This window comes from Nicotiana sylvestris, chromosome 1 (assembly GCF_000393655.2).
Source record: "Nicotiana sylvestris chromosome 1, ASM39365v2, whole genome shotgun sequence".
Taxonomy (NCBI): Eukaryota; Viridiplantae; Streptophyta; class Magnoliopsida; order Solanales; family Solanaceae; genus Nicotiana; species Nicotiana sylvestris.
In genome coordinates this window covers 102,607,334-102,624,336 of record NC_091057.1, presented here as the reverse complement: position 1 = coordinate 102,624,336, position 17,003 = coordinate 102,607,334, and positions in this window count along the sequence as shown.

The following is a 17,003-nucleotide window of genomic DNA, read 5'->3' as shown; positions in this document are numbered from 1 at the left end:
TGTGTGGATTATCGAGACTTGAATAGGGCGAGTCCCAAAGACAATTCCCATTGCCCAACATCCACATCCTTGTTGACAATTGCGCCAAACATGAGATACAGTCTTTCGTAGATTGTTACGCTGGGTATCATCAGTTGTTGATGGATGAAGAAGACGCCAAGAAGACTGTATTCACTACACCTTGGGGCACTTACTGTTATCGGGTTATGCCATTTGGTCTGAAGAATGTTGGGGCAACTTACATGAGGGCCATGAATGCCATTTTTCATGACATGATGCATCAAGAAATAGAGGTGTATGTGGATGACGTGATAATCAAGTCCAGGACGCGGGACAATCATATCCAAGACTTGAGGAAATTCTTCGAGAGACTAAGGAAGTACGACTTGAAGCTGAACCCAGCCAAATGCGCTTTCAGAGTCCCATCAGGCAAGCTTTTGGGTTTCATAGTAAGCAGGAGAGGTATCAAATTAGATCCAACAAAGATAAAATCTATCATAGATCTACCTACCCCAAGAACAAAGAAAGACGTGATGAGTCTGTTGGGCAGGTTAAACTACATCAGTCGATTCATTGCCCAGCTGACTAGCACGTGTGAGCCCATATTTAAGCTATTGAGGAAAGATGCAGCGATCAAATGGATGGCTGAGTGTCAAGAAGCTTTTGACAAAATCAAAGAATATCTTTCAAATCCCCCAGTTTTGGTCCCGCCAGAGCCAGAGAGACCCCTGTTCTTGTATCTGACAGACTTGGAAAATTCTTTCGGTTGCGTCCTCGGGCAACATGACATAACCGGAAAGAAGGAGCAAGCGATCTACTACTTGAGCAAGAAATTCACTGGCTACGAGGCCAAGTACACTCTGTTGGAAAGAACGTGTTGTGCTTTGATGTGGGTTGCTCAAAAATTGAGACATTATCTCCAAGCTCACACTACTTACCTCATAATCAGGCTGGATCCTTTGAAGTACATATTTCAGAAACCAATGCCTACTGGAAGACTGGCCAAGTGGCAAATCTTGCTTACTGAATTTGACATAGCCTATGTCACCCGCACGGCAATGAAAGCCCAAGCGTTAGCAGATTATTTCGCCGAAAACCCGGTTGATGAAGAATACTAACCGTTGAGTACTTATTTTTCGGATGAAGAAATAAACACCGTAGAAGTAGTCTCAGAAAATGCTCATGTTTGGAAGATGTTCTTTAATGGGGCAGTAAATGCCAAAGGTGTAGGAATCGGGGCAATTTTGATTTCGCCCTCTGGTCAGCACTATCCTGCTACAGCTAGACTGCGTTTCTTTTGCACGAACAATACCGTTGAGTATGAAGCCTGCATCATGGGCATGCATATGGCGATCGATCAACATGTTGAAGATTTATTGATTATGGGAGATTCTGACCTGATTATCCGGCAAGCCCAAGGTGAATGGGAAACTAGGGATGTCAAGATTATTCCTTACCGACAGCATGTGGAGGACCTCGGCAAGCGTTTCAAGTCAATAGAGTTCAGGTACATCCCGCGATATCACAACGAACTAGCGGATGCACTTGCTACTTGGCTTCAATGCTACCCTACCCAGGCAACACCCACGTCGATCCCTTGGAAATCCAAATCAGGGAAAGACACGGTTACTGTAACGTAATCGAGGCAGGATCGTGTACACATCCATGGTACCACGATATCAAGAGGTTCTTGAAGACACAAGAATACCCCGAACATGCTACCGGAGATTAGAAGAGGACTATAAGGCGGCATGTAGGAGGTTTCTTTTTGAGCGGCGAGGTATTGCATAAAAGGACCCCGGACCTCAATCTGCTAAGGTGTGTTGACACCGAGGAGGCGGGAAGGATCATGCATGAAGTACATGCAGGAGTGTGCGGCCCCCACATGAACGGGTATGTTTTGGCAAAGAAAATCCTTCGAGCAGGTTATTACTGGATGACCATGGAAAAAGACTATTTTAGCTTCGTTCGAAAGTGTCATCAGTGTCAGGTGCACGGTGATTTGATTCATGCGCCCCCCACAGAACTGCATCCCATGTTTGCACCTTGGCCATTCGTTGCTTGGGGTATGGACGTCATTGGTTCGATCGAGCCGAAGGCCTCAAATGGACACAGATTTATATTGGTTGCTATCGACTACTTCACAAAATGGGTGGAAGCGGTCACTCTCAAGTCAGTCGCTAAAAAGGCTGTAGTGGATTTTGGGCATTCAAATCTTATTTGTCGTTTTGGTATTCCTGCAACTATCATCACAGATAACGCGGCAAACCTAAATAGTCACTTGATGGGGGATGTATGCGAATAGTTCAAAATAACGCATAGGAATTCCACTCCTTATCGGCCTAAGGCCAATGGCGTTGTGGAAGCAGCAAACAAGAACATCAAGAAGATCTTGAGGAAGATGATCCAGAGTTCCCGACAGTGGCATGAACAGTTACCCTTTGCATTGTTGGGATATCGCACTACGGTGCGCACGTTAGTAGGAGCAACCCCTTATCTTTTGGTTTATGGGACCGAGGCTGTGATACCAGCAGAGGTAGAAATTCCTTCGCTCCGAACCATTGTCGAAGCAGAAATTGAAGATAGCGAGTGGGTTAAGACTCGATTGGAGCAGTTGACTTTGATTGACGAGAAACGAATGGCTGCAGTTTGTCACGGGCAGTTGTACCAACGAAGAATGGCCCGTGCTTACAACAAGAAAGTCCGACCCAGGAATTTCGAAGTGGGTCAACTGGTACTGAGGCGCATTCTGCCACATCACCAGGAAGCGAAAGGAAAATTTGCTCCAAATTGGAAAGGCCCATACATCATCAAGAAGATATTGCCGAGAGGAGCGTTGTATCTAGGTGATATTGAAAGAAATGACCCTGAAACAGCAGTGAATGCGGATGCAGTCAAAAGGTACTATGTCTGAGTTATACTCCAGTGGTCCTGACACATTTGAGATGATAAAGGTTTTATTCCCACTACCCAAAACACTATCAACTCTCTCTATAAGCCCTTTGAGCCGGTTACATTTCTTTGGCTACCTATCAAAAAAAAAGGAACAAAAAGAAAAAAAAAAAAAAAGAAAAAAAAAAGAAAAACAAACAAACAAACAAAACAAAACATTGATTGAGCCTGAACTACGTCTGACTTGATTCCGAAAGGATACGCAGGCAGCCTCTCTCTGGGGTTCAGTCACACCAAAATAAAATCCCATTTACCCTGAAATTGAAACCGGGGCACATCAAACGGCTTAGAAGTTGTAGTTTCATCTACAATTCTTTTACCAAGCACAAGTCCTTCGGATCAATTACCAAAGGTAGGGGGATCCAAGAGATATCACGATTGGAGGTCGGTACATTCAGAATTGAGAGAAATAAAACGAGAGAGTCTTGTCGGTGAAAACCTTCGGGCACCGTTGAGGCGACGGGAGTAGAGAAACCAAAATGAGAGAGATTGTTTAGTAAAAAACTCACAAAGAGTGCTATCAAGCGACAACAAGAAGAGAAATGAGAGAGGTCAACTAGCGAAAACCCGTAAAGGGCGCTGTCGGCCGAAAGGATGATTCCACCTCAGGAAGTCTTGGCAAAGTTCCACCGGTTTGGAAACACAGTTCCGCTTTTGTTTCATGGGGAAATACAAGTTCGTGAAGGTCGGGCGTCCAGTCCAAAAAGCATGTCATGTCAATTTAAAGTCAGCATGTTTTCCCTCAGATAAGTCTTTCTTGCCCCGAAAGGGACACTTCTCTTCTAAAATTTGCTTTCTCCGTTCTTTGTTTTATTTTTCTGTGAATCCCTTTCATTTTAACTCCAAGTTCCAGATATACTGGAAAGAATAAGTGGCAGGGCCGGTTTCATGGAGTTTCGTTTCGTAAGAAGTAAATACCCCGCTTTAGTGGTACGTTTGTCCAAACCCGATGGATCATGATGTTGGCTGCATTCGAAGTAAAGCCACACACACACACACACACACACACAAAAAAATACAAATCCCCACGGGGTCTCACTTTGTACAAATCCCCACAGGGCCTCCCTTTGTAAAAATCCCCACAGAGCCTCCCTTTGTGAAAATTCCCCAAAGAGTCTGCCCCAGCTAATCCCCGACGAGTCTTCCTTGTACAAAGACCCACAGAGTCTCCCCAATAAAAATCCCCACTAAAAATCCCCAAGCAGAGCGGGATGTAAGAACCAAAGCCTCACATGGGCAAATCATCACAAAATATGGAAACGCGAGTCTGGGCAGTCCAAAGGGGTTTCGCCGTTGAATCCAATCGATGGCAGAGTTTCTCAACAGAAATAAGGACGCGACAAAGCAATTGGAACAATCAAGGTCACCGAACCAACCGCCATTTCCAAACTGACAATTGTTCTTTGTTTGGAAAATTGAAATAGGTGTGATCCAAGGCAACCATAGAGGAAGCAGGTGTCGCCCAAAAAAAAAAGAAATACATGAGTGCAAGAAACGGCTTGGCAATAAGGAATCCACTTAAAAGGGAAGTTTCCCCAAAATTCTCTTTTACATTTTACTAAAAGAAGAAAACTCAAAAAAGAGGGTCAGTTAGAATCACGAGCATTTTCCATTTAGCTAGCATTAGGGCTCCAACCCTGAACTGAGCATTTTTCTGTTAGCCAGCATTAGGGCTCCAACCCTGAACTGAGCGTTTATGTTCTGTAGCCAGCATTAGGGCTCAAACCCTGAACTGAGCAATTTACTGTTAGCCAGCATTAGGGCTCCAACCCTGAACTGAGCGTTTATGTTCTGTAGCCAGCATTAGGGCTCCAACCCTGAACTGAGCATTTTTCTGTTAGCCAGCATTAGGGCTCCAACCCTGAACTGAGCATTTTTTCTGTTAGCCACCATTAGGGCTCCAACCCTGAACTGAGCATTTTTCTGTTAGCCAGCATTAGGGCTCCAACCCTGAACTGAGCGTTTATATTCTGTAGCCAGCATTAGGGCTCCAACCCTGAACTGAGCATTTTTCTGTTGGCCAGCATTAGGGCTCCAACCCTGAACTGAGCATTTTTCTGTTAGCCAGCATTAGGGCTCCAACCCTGAACAGAGCATTTTACATTTAGCCAGCATTAGGGCTCCAACCCTGAACTGAGCATTTTTCGATTTAGCCAGCATTAGGGCTCCAACCCTGAACTGAGCATTTTTTTCATTTAGCCAGCATTAGGGCTCCAACTCTGAACTGAGCATTTTTCTGTTAGCCAGCAATAGGGTTCCAACCCTGAACTGAGCATTTTACATTTATCCAGCATTAGGGCTCCAACCCTGAACTGAGCATTTTTTCTGTTAGCCAGCATTAGGGCTCCAACCCTGAACTGAGCATTTTTCTGTTAGCCAGCATTAGGGATCCAACCCTGAACTGAGCATTTTTCTGTTAGCTAGCATTACGGCTCCAACCCTGAACTGAGCATTTTTTCTGTTAGCCAGCATTAGGGCTCCAACCCCTGAACTGAGCATTTATTTTCTGTTTAGCCAGCATTAGGGCTCCAATCCCTGAACTGAGCATTTATTTTTTGTTAGCCGACATCAGGGCTCCAATCCCCGAGTTGAGCACTTTTCCATTCAGCCAGCATTAGGGCTCCAATCCCTGAACTGAGCGTTTTTACCTTATGGCGACATTAGGACTCCAATCCCTGAGTTGCGTTTTATAGACTAGAGTTTTCCAATCCCCTCATCAATTCTGTAAGTTGTTATGGCGATTAATTCACGAAATTTTCCTAGTGAAACTGGGGCAAAAAATTTCGTTCGTTTGTTTTGTTTGTCTCAGCAGGTCTGACCTCGAGGCGTATGGATCGAGATGACCTACGGGATGAGTCTCAATCCAGAATAAAGAAAAGAAGAAAAGGACAAAAAGAAGATGTTCCGAGGTGTTGGAACAAACAAAGGGCGGATCACTCCAAAATTTGATCAAGGTCCCGAACTCTGCCAATCCCGTCTCACTCAATATCGCAGAAATAAACAGGCGCCTACAACTTGCAAGCATTAAGATTCGGATTGAAGTCTACAAACAGAATCAGCTAAGACCCAAGATCAAGTTGCAAAAGAATTATAGATAGGAATCTTGTAACTAGCGGTTGACAGGCATAAATAGTTAGTCCAGTTTCAATTTCCTTTGGTTGTAATAAGGCGGTCGGTAAGCAGTAGTGGCAACAGCAACGGCAGTAACGGCAAGCATTGCAATCCCATGGTAGTCCCAGCTACCAAAGTTTCCCGAACTACATTGACCTGATTCCTGTTTAGCCCAGGATATGTAGGAAATCTTCGAGGCAAAGATTCGGTCAAATCTTTCAAAAATGCGCTTCACACGGAGTATTCCAATATGCAAAATCGCTCATATCCGCTCACTTTATTTTTTGTACGGAAACTCTTCGTGTGTTCGCACAAAGAGGGGCAGCTGTGAGCACGTGATTTTTATTTACACGACAATTACTCCAAAAGAAATCAAAAAAATAATAAAGTGGCGCTATTTCAGCCATGCAGGATTGAGACAGAGCTTAGTCTCGGAATGCAGAGAAGTAGCCTTATGCAATGCAAGAAATGCAGATGGAGACAGAGCTTAGTCTCGGAAGGCAGAAAGGTAGCCTTATGCAATGCAAGAAAAGTAGATGGAGACAGAGCTTAGTCTCGAAAGGAAGATAAGTAGCCTTATGCAGATGATGATGGAGGTAGAGCTTAACCTCGGAAGGCAGAAAAGTAGCCTTATGCAATGCAAAAATGCAGATGGAGACAGTGTTAGTCTCGAAAGGCAGATAAGTAGCCTTGTGCAGATGATGATGGAGGTAGAGCTTAACCTCACAAGGCAGAAAGGTAGCCTTATGCAAAATGCAGATGGAGACAAAGCTTAGTCTCGGAAGGTAGAAAGGTAGCCTTATGCAAAATGCAAATGGAGACAGAGCTTAGTCTCGAAAGGCAAAAAGGTAGCCTTATGAGATGCAGATGGAGGTAAAGCTTAACCTTGGAAGGCAGAAAGGTAGCCTTATGCAAAATGCAGAAAAATGCAAGATGGAGGTAGAGCTTAACCTCGGAAGGCAGAAAGGTAGCCTTATGCAAAATGCAGAAAAATGCAGGATGGAGACAATGCTTAGTCTCGGAAGCTAGAAAGGTAGCCTTATGCAAAAATGAAAATGGAGACAGAGCTTAGTCTCGAAAGGCAGAAAGGTAGTCCTTATGTGATGCAGATGGAGGTAGAGCTTAACCTCGAAAGGCAGAAAGGTAGCCTTATGCAGTGAAAGAATATAAAAGGATGATTAGTAGTAAGATCTCTTAGCTGATAGCCGATTACGACAATATGACTGCTGGTGATATTGTATACGGATAGCAATTGTGGACAAGTGATGATTCTGAGAAGTTGTATTCTTGAGAGTACATAAATATACCTAATGATGTTGCGAATTGAGTGCCTGCATCCAAAGAAAAATCGTGAGTTCTGTAAGGGGAAAGGTTAGTTCATCTTCCCCGGGCTCTTGACGTTGTGTGTCATTGGGGTAGCGTCGCTAAACAACAGCAATCCGGATAATAGTTATGCATGCTTTAGTAAATATATAATCAAAAATAGTTTTCTTTAGATGAACCAACGACTACAACGTGGTTGCAGACATTGCAACCTCTTTCGCTTCGGAATTTTGAGGATCCTTCTCAAAATTCTGCCCTAGTTTACTGGGCTGGCGCTCCTGGCGATGCGTGGACTAAAATCAACTTCGAAATTTTGAGGGTCCTCCTCGAAATTCTGCCCTAGTTCCAATAGAGGTGAAAATGGAATTTTTATTAAATTATGACTGAACCCATAGGGCTGCCTACGTATCCCCTCTTAAACGGGAATCAAGCCAGGCGTAGTTCAAATTACATCATAGAGGAAATCATAAGTGGTTACACATAATATCGTTTCACTGCATCTGAATTGATTGGCTTCGGCCAGACTTCTCCATCCATCTCTGCAAGAATAAGGGCTCCTCCAGTTAGAACCCGGTGAACCATGTACGGACCCTGCCAATTGGGAGAGAACATCCCCTTGGCTTCATCTTGATGTGGGAATATTTTCTTCAACACCAGCTACCCCGGTGTAAACTTCCTTGGCTTAACCCTTTTGTTGAAGGATCTGGACATTCTGTTCTAATACAACTGACCGTGGCAAACCGCATTCATCCTTTTCCCATCTATAAGGGCTAACTGCTCGTAGCGACCTTTTACCCATTCTGCATCATCCAATTCTACTTCTTGTATGATCCTTAAGGAGGGAATTTCTACCTCGGCGGGGATGATCACCTTTGTACCATAAACCATCATGTAGGGAGTTGCTCCGATCGATGTGCGGACTGTAGTGCGGTATCCCAATAAGGTGAATGATAACTTTTCATTCCATTGTTTGTGCCTTTCGACCATCTTCCTTAGTATCTTCTTGATATTCTTGTTGGCTGCTTCCACAACTCCATTCATCTGAGTCCTGTAGGTTGTAGAGTTCTTGTGTTTGATCTTGAAAGTTTCATGCATTGCTTTCATCAAGTTGCTATTGAGATTGGAACCATTATCGGTGATGATTGATTCTGGAACTCCGAACCGACAAACAGTGCGGTCGCGGACGAAACCTGCCACAACCTTCTTAGTGACCGCCTTGTATGATGTTGTTTCAACCCATTTGGTAAAATAATCGATTGCCACTAAGATTAACCTGTGCCCATTTGATGCGGCAGGCTCGATAGGTCCGATAACATCCATTCCCCAAGCGGCGAATGGCCATGGTGAGCTTGTTGCAGTAAGCTCGTTTGGAGGTGCCTTTATCATATCTGCATGTATCTGACAGCGATGGCATTTGCGAACATACTGGATACAGTCTATTTCCATAGTCATCCAAAAATACCCTGCTCGGAGTATCTTCTTTGCTAAGACAAAACCGTTCATGTGCGGCCCGCAGGTCCCTGCATGCACTTTATCCAATAGCCTAGATGCTTCTTTTGCTTCGACATACCTTAGTAAACCCAAATCGGGAGTCCTTCTGTATAGGATTCCTCCGTTGTGAAAGAAGTTGCTGGATAACCTACGAAGTGTGTGCTTCTGAGTAGCGTTGGCAAGTTCTGGATATTCCCCTGTTGTCAAGTACTCCTTGGTGTCATGGAACCATGGTTTTCCATCCGCCTCTTCCTTAACGTGGGCACAATAAGCTAGCTGATCATGAATCTTTACTGGGATGGGATCAATGAAATTTGTATCTAGATGCTGGATCATGGACGATAAAGTAGCTAATGCATCAGCAAACTCGTTCTGGACTCTAGGGACTTGCTGAAATTCTGTCTTTGTGAACCTTTTCCTCAACTCCTGTATATGATGCAAGTAGGGAAGTATCTTAGAGTTCTTGGTTGCCCACTCTCCTCGAACCTGATGTATGAGCAAGTCTGAATCCCAGATTACTAGCAACTCCTGAACGTTCATGTCAATGGCCATTTTGAGCCCCAAGATGTAGGCTTCATATTCGGCCATATTATTGGTCAAGGGAACCTGAGCTTGGCAGATACCGGGTAGTGCTGGCCGATTTCTGATAGTAGGACTGCTTCTATGCCAACTCCTTTGAAATTTGCAGCTCCGTCGATAAACAACCTCCAACCATCATAGTATTCTGCAATATCTTCTCCTATGAAAGATACCTCTTCATCGAGAAAATACGTTTTTAGGGCTCGTATTCTCCGTCCACGGGACTCTCGGCGAGATGGTCCGCCAAGACTTGCCCTTTGATTGCTTTCTGGGTCACGTAAACAATGTCGAATTCACTTAGCAGGATCTGCCACTTGGCGAGCTTACCAGTGGGCATGGGCTTCTGGAAGATATACTTCAGAGGGTCCATTCTGGATATGAGATAAGTAGTGTAAGCACAGAAGTAATGCCTTAACTTCTGCACGACCTAAGTCAGAGCATAGCAACGCGTTCTAAAAGAGAATATCGGGCCTCGTACGGTGTGAACTTCTTACTGAGATAGTAGATGGCTTGCTCCTTTCTCCCTGTTTCATCATGTTGTCCTAGAACACAACTGAATGCTCTATCCGATACCGCAAGGTAAAGCAATAGGGGTCTTTCTGGCTCAGGCGGAACTAAGACCGGCGGCGTTGACAGGTATTCCTTAATTCTGTCAAAAGTTTTCTGACAATCATTAGTCCATTTGGTAGCAACGTCCTTCTTCAACATTTTGAATATAGGTTCACAAATGACCGTGGATTAAGCTATGAACCGACTAATATAGTTGAGTCTTCCCAGGAAACTCATCACTTCCTTCTTGTTCTTTGCCGGTGGCAATTGTTGGATAACTTTGACCTTTGATGGATCCAATTATATTCCTCTACAACTCACGATGATACCCAATAATTTTCCAGCAGGAACCCCAAATGCACACTTGGCAGTATTCAGTTTCAAATTCTACCTTCTCAGTCTATTGAAGAACTTTCTTAGGTCTTCCATATGATCCCTGGCTTTCTTGGATTTGATGATGACGTCATCCACATATACCTCGATCTCCTTGTGTATCATGTTATGAATGATGGTAGTCATGGCTCTCATATAGGTGGCACCAGCGTTCTTCAAACCGAACGACATCATTTTATAACAGTACATTCATCATGGCGTGATGAAAGCCGTTTTCTCTGCATCTTCCTCATCCATCCATATCTGATGATACCCATCAAAACAATCAATAAAAGACTGCAACTCATGCTTGGCGCAGTTGTCGATAAGAATGTGTATGTTAGGCAAGGGGAAGTCATCTTTGGGACTGGCCCTATTAAGATCCCAATAGTCAACACAAACTCTAACTTTCCCATCCTTTTTTGGCACTGGCACGATATTGGCTAACCATGTCGGATACTCTACTACCCTGAGAACCTTGGCTTTGACTTGCTTGGTAACCTCTTCTTTGATTTTCAAACTCATGTCGGGTTTGAATTTCCTGAGCTTCTGCTTTACCGGCGGACATGTTGGATCTGTTGGCAGTTTGTGAGCTACAATGGATGTACTGAGACCAGTCATATCATCATACGACCAGGCGAATATGTCTTCATATTCCTTTAGGAATTCCGTGTACTCTTTCTTTTCTGATGGTGATAGGTGAACACGGATGCGCGTTTCTTTGACGATCTCACTTTCATCCAAGTTAGACTTAGGCCTATTCTCAAAATTCTCAACCTCTCTGACGACCTCTTCTGGCATATCATCCTCTTCTGAATCCATATCCGTTTGTTGCGTTGTCTCGTTGCGAGTCACAATCATTGGTTCATCGTCAAGGCAAATAATAGTAATGTTGTGTAAAATAAAGTGAATGATAGAAAAAAAATAATAAGAGCGAGATATATAATAAATTGAAATGCTTCGATTGAATTCGTAATTGTTTTGAGTATCAGAGCTCTTTTCAAAATTAAAGACAATGCAGAAATAAAATCAGCTAGTAAAAAGTAAAATGTGATGCATGGTGCTTTTGTCCAGCCTTGCTACCCCGAAGGTTTCCGGGCCCTGGTGGTTCTGATCGACCAATTGCTGAGGTGCTCTCCTTGGTTCACAAGGAGTCCATATCATCCCCTTCCTCCCCTTCCTCCTCGAAAATAACACAGCAGTCCATATCATCATTCTCTAAGAACAGATTCTTCATGGCTGCCAATGCTTCCTCTTCCTCCGACCCATATATAATATCTGCCGGCTGGAAAGTCTGCTCTAGGTGAGGTATCAGATGCTCCAGTGGGTAGTAGGGACCGCGCCATGGTGGCGACCAGTGATTGAACTCCTCCCAAGTGTACTCATACCCCAAACCAAATGTAGTGCCATGTTTCTTCAGCTTGATGGGTTTGGCGATTCCCTGGAGGTTTTTGCCGAGTCCCTTTCCAGGTTCGTATCCACACCAATTCAGGATACTTTCAATCTTGTTATCCCACCATTTATCTTTGTCTACAGCATTGACTCTTTCAATGTGGTGGTATGTTTCTCCGCCTATTCTCCTTCTGCCTCCAATCATCGGGATGGTCTGGCGACTATATATGGGGTTGCTACCATCGCTATGAATGATCACCTCCTGGTGATTCCATTCGAACTTCACTGCCTGATGCAGGGTCGATGCTACAGCTCCAGCGGTATGGATCCATGGTCGTCCCAACAACAAATTGTAGGATGCTGGGACATCTATCACTTGAAAGTCAACATCGAACCAGGTTGGCCCCATTTGCAAGCATAGGCTGATTTCCCCGATAGTAGACCTTTGGGACCCATCGAAGGCTTTGACATTGATGGCCCCATCTTTGATTTCACGTAGGCTCTTTCCCAATGTTCTGAGAGTTATCAACGGACAGATATTGAGGCTGGAGCCTCTATTGATCAAGACTCTAGTGACAAAGTAATCCGCGCATTGCACGGTGATGTGTAGGGCCATGTTGTGACTCAGTCCTTCTGGCGGCAGCTCATCTTCGTGGAAGGTGATTTTGTGGCTTTCCAGTATTTGTCCTATCATATTTGCCATTTCTCCCCCAGTTATGTTTCTGGGCACATAAGCTTCGCTCAATATCTTCATCAAGGCCTTTTTATGTGCGTCAGAGCTCTGTAGAAGAGCTATGATGGATATCTGTGCTGGTGTTTTGTTCAACTGCTCAACGATCGAATACTCCATAGCTTGTATTTTCCTCCAAAGATCATCGGGACCAGTTTCAGTAGTTCGTCCCGAGGCTTGCTTACTGCACTCAGCTAGGTGCTCTGGAGTGTAAACCCTGCCTGTTCTGGTCATACTCTGCACAACAATTGCTTCTCCCATCTTGGTCTTTCCTTTCCTCCTTGTTTCAGCTGTGTAATCCCATAGTATGGCATTTGAGTGGAATGGTGTTATGCCTGACATTGCTACAGGGATGAGTACCCTCGGTGGTAACATAGCAACTTCAAAGAGTACATGTGCCTTTGGAGCCCCAAATTCAACCTCAATTGGCCCGTCCACCTTCGCAGAAGAAGGTGCTTCAAATTCGAGAGGCATAGACATGGTTACTTCATCGCCCCTGGAGGGCTGGTTTTGCACAATAATCTGGTTAAGTGTGACTTCTGGTTTCTTTGGCTCATCATTCTCAGCAATCAGTCCTATCGATCCCTCAGGGTCCCAGTCATCTTCGATCTCGATCATGTGAATGTCCTCAGCTCTGTGATCAGGCAGAGGGTTGTTGCGGATATTAGAAGTAGGCTACTTTGCTACGATAACCTTATTGTCCATCAGAGTTTGAATCTTGTCCTTCAACGAGCGGCATTCGTCAATGGTGTGACCTTTCATACCGGAGTGGTACACACATGTCTTATTAGGGTTGACCCACTGGGAAGGATTTTCTGGAGTTATGGTAGGGATAGGGGAGATGTAACCAGTAGCTTTATGTTTCTCATACAGTTGGTGAATTGGCTCAGCGATGGTTGTATATTGTCTGGGAGGTTTGCAGTCAAAATTTGGTCTGGATCTAGGGAAATTTTGGCGAGTGGGAGGTGATTGGTAGTGAGAGGGTTGGGCATTATAAGCTTGGTAAACAAGTGCAGGTTGAGAGTATCTGGGTGAAGTGGGTTGATATGTAGGAGGTGGAGATGATTGGTAAACGGGTGGTGGATTTTGGTAAGAGGGTGTGGATGCTTGGTAATTCGGGATAGGTTGATATGTAAGTGGAGGTGACGGGTAAGTGTGGTATTTTAGTGGTGATTTGTCTCCCTGTGCGACCATCACGGCATTGACATCCTTCTTCTTAGACATGCCACCAGACTGTAAAGCTTTGTTGGTAGCCTGCAATGCTTCAAGATTTGTAACCATACCATTCTTAATGCCTTCCTCAATTCTTTCTCCCAGCTTGACAATATCGGAGAATTTCAGGCCCTCGATCAGCATCAACCTCTCGTAATATTATGGGTCCTGAGCCCGAACGAAGAATCTGTTCATTTGTTCCTCTTCTAGGGCTGGCCTGACCTTAGCAGCCTCTGATCTCCAACGAGTAGCATACTCGCGGAATGTCTCGGTAGGCTTCTTCTTCAGAGTCTGGATGTAAAATACATCCGGTGCATTCTCTGTATTGAATCGGAACCTATCCATGAAATCCGATGACATACCTACCCATCTTGTCCATTTCTAGGGGTCCTAACTGATGTACAAGGATAAAACATCCCCCTTCGGGCTTCTCATAAAGAATTTCATACGGATTTTCTCATTCCTTCCGACTCCGACCAGCTTATCACAATATGTCCTTAAAAGGACTCTGGGATCTCCCGTGCCATCGAACATTTTGAACTTGGGAGGTTTGTATCCCTTCGAAAGTTTAACATCTGGCTGAATGTAGAGGTCTTCATAATTCAGCCCCTCTATGCCTCTGTTTCCTTCCATGCCCTGGACTCGGTTGGTCAACTTCTTCAGTTCTGCTGCCAAGTTTCTGATAAGAGAGTCCTTGTCATCAGACTTAGGTGCACTTGATATTGGTTGAGTGTAGTGGGGTATGGTATCTACGTAGATAGGAGTGTTGTGGGGATGGTCGTTTATGGTGTTCGGTGGTTCAGGAATGAGTAGTGGAGTGTGGCATGTATTGCAATGTTGAGCATGAGTGGGTTGCATCTGTGGTTGTGGGGTGTTCTATGGAGGTGCGGGATTTTGAGCATTTGGAAAGTTGACATCAGGAGCGGTGAGAGTGAATGATAAATTTGCCAAGTTTCGAACTTGATCCAGTTCTTCTTGGAACTTCAACAGTTTCTGCTCAAGTTGGGCAGCAGTTTCCTTAGCAACCGGGGTACCCTGAGGAATCTCAATTCTTTCAATTTCCAATCTGGCGCTTGAATCTCCTATTCTACCTTTATTCTTGTTCCGGATAGGACTCGGAGGAGGAGGAGGTGGAGGGCCCTTGGATCTCGTACTGTATGATGATGGTGCCAGAATGCATGAACTAACCTTTGGGAAGGGGAATAATAAAAAAAAAGGTAACAAGTTAGCGTGAATTATGAGGAAAAATATTGCAGTATTTAAACATATTGTGCAAGAATATAAATCATGTCCTAATTTGGGTGCCTTATTGTGCCCGAGGTAGGCCTAGCGACAAGTTAATTTGGAGAACTTATAATGCTAAATGCCTCATTTTATTGACAAAAAATAAGACGAATCCCAAAATGACACTAAAATAGCGGAAAGTAAAAATGTCATTAATGGCCATCAGCCTTATTACATCATTAAAGCAAAATGAAAGACTTTTAACTGCTTGGTCCCAGAAGGACCTTCCCCAGATTTGGTATCTTTATCCCCCTCGAATAGCTTCACCAGCTCGCGCAGTCCTAGCAGCAGATAAGCTTGGGCCAAATGTCCGCCTGCATTCCCTTCAGCGTTCCGACAATCTTCAATTCTCTTGAGGAACTTTCCTTCTAGCTCCAATAGACCCCGCTCCAAATACCCTAGTCATTTGTTGAAGCTGACAGCCATATCCTTCCATTTCTCGATCAATTTTTGATGGGCTTCTTGTATTTCCCGATGCTCACTTTCACACTCTCGAATTCTCTTGCGCAGTTGATTGTACTTAACCCGTGCTTCGGCTTTCTCGTCTATGATTCTGTGTTCGTGAATAAACCCGGGTTGACCCATACCATTGTGATTATCTTCCAACCAACCCGAATAGTGCGGCACGCAACCAGCGTGATACCTGTCTGGCTCAATAGATTCTTTCCCCAAAACAAGCTTGCAATGCCACATGTGTTGAGCTTGGCATTTGTGAGGGCTATCATCGTCCTAGAAATCAGCCCTAAAGTGACTCATTTTGTCAACCATTGGTATCATTTGTTTCCTTCCAGCCTGTCTCATGGCTCGGAGGGGAATGTAGGGATAAGTTCCTCTTAAACCAATGAGTATGAGAAATAGTGCATCTCGGGATCGAACAATAAATTCTTCTGTAGGGAACCATTCGACCATCCACTGTACCTGGTCTTCTTTTAGATTCTCAAATAGCTCCACCCATCTTCCAGCGTCTTCTGGCTGAGCGAACTTGTTAGGCATATAATTCATACGCCTTGGCTGGTGGAAGGCAATGTGATCATCCCAGTCTCTGCGTAAGATCTCTTATCGGTATTATCCTTTCTGGAGGTGCTCCATGAGCTAGAGCTGAAGTAATAAATTGCATCCCTCAAAATTACTGGCTTTTCGCTGACAGTTTTCCAGAGCCCGGTATATCTCAGCAACAATCATGGGCAATATACTGAAAGGCTGTCTGCCAATTCCTTCCATCAGAGTCTTGGTTACCATGGCCAGTCTGGTGTGGATCCTAGCCTTCTTCATAGGGAACACTATCATCCCCAGGAAACAAAACATGAATACGAAGACCCTTCTGTGAATATGCCCCAGTGAGGTGAGGGCAAATTCATCTGAGTAGGTGCGGTATGACTTGCTATGGTCGTACCTCTCATACAGATAGTCGAATGGGATGTAGGAGTCTTTCAAACAGGTCAAGTCTGGGTTCTTCTTCAGTCCCATCATCTTAAGGAAACCCCTACCCTTGCGATTCTCTTGTATAAGCAAACCCGGAGTCTCCCAAGGAATACCAGCTAAGCCTCCTATTTCTTCGAGCAAAGGAGTCATTTCAACGTTCCCAAAACGGAACACAGACCTGTCACTATCCCAGAACAGAGTTGCAGCCTCTATGATTTTGTTGTCAGGCTGGATTTCTAGAAGAGAAGGCATATTCCCTAAGTATTTGGGGACGAGTGTCTGATCACTGGAGTGGAGATCTTCCCACCAATTCAGCAGCCTTGGATGAATATTGGTTACCATGCCAAATCTAAGGACTCATTTTCTGCAAAACAGAGTGTTAGACCCTTACCCCGCCAGACTCGACTATTTAAACCAATAATTAGCATAAAAAGCATTTAGTTCTCCAAATAAATGCACAGAACATGTGGGTGTCCATTTGGGTTTCAGGGAAACTCGATGGACTTTGGACAAGGCTATCTTAATGAGTCATTATGTGGACAACATAACTGACTCGGCTAGGTTTGACCATGATGCATGCACAGTT